This window comes from Octopus bimaculoides, chromosome 2 (genome assembly GCF_001194135.2).
Source record: "Octopus bimaculoides isolate UCB-OBI-ISO-001 chromosome 2, ASM119413v2, whole genome shotgun sequence".
In the NCBI taxonomy this organism is placed as follows: Eukaryota; Metazoa; Mollusca; class Cephalopoda; order Octopoda; family Octopodidae; genus Octopus; species Octopus bimaculoides.
The window spans coordinates 95,027,525-95,028,067 of NC_068982.1; positions in this window are offsets into that span (position 1 = coordinate 95,027,525).

Here is a 543-nt window from a genome sequence, read left to right on the forward strand (position 1 = left end):
ATAAAAACATATATATATAAATATATATATATATATGCACACATATACACACACACACACACACACACATATATATATATATGTATATGTGTGTGTGTGTGTGTGTGTGTGTGTGTGTGTGTGTGTGTGTGTGTGTGTGTGTATACTGTTGTGCCTGGGGTGAGTCATTCTCTTTTAGTGCCTTGTAATTTAAAACACTCACCAGTAAAACTTCCACTTCTTTCTGTTTTTTTTTATTTTTCTAAAATTTTCGTTGCGTCTTGCAACCATTTCAACCCTTTCAACGCAAACTTTAGAAAAATATAAAAGAAATCAGTGGAAATGTTAGCGATGAGTGTATTAAATTATAAGGCACTAAAAGAGAATGACTCTCCCCAGACACAACAGAATATGCTTCAACACACGAACTCACATAAAGAATCTTGCAAACGACATCCCAAACCGAAATATATATATATATATATATATAATATACACGCGTGTGTATGTGTGCGTACAAACATACATGCATACACACACACACATACACACACACACACACAC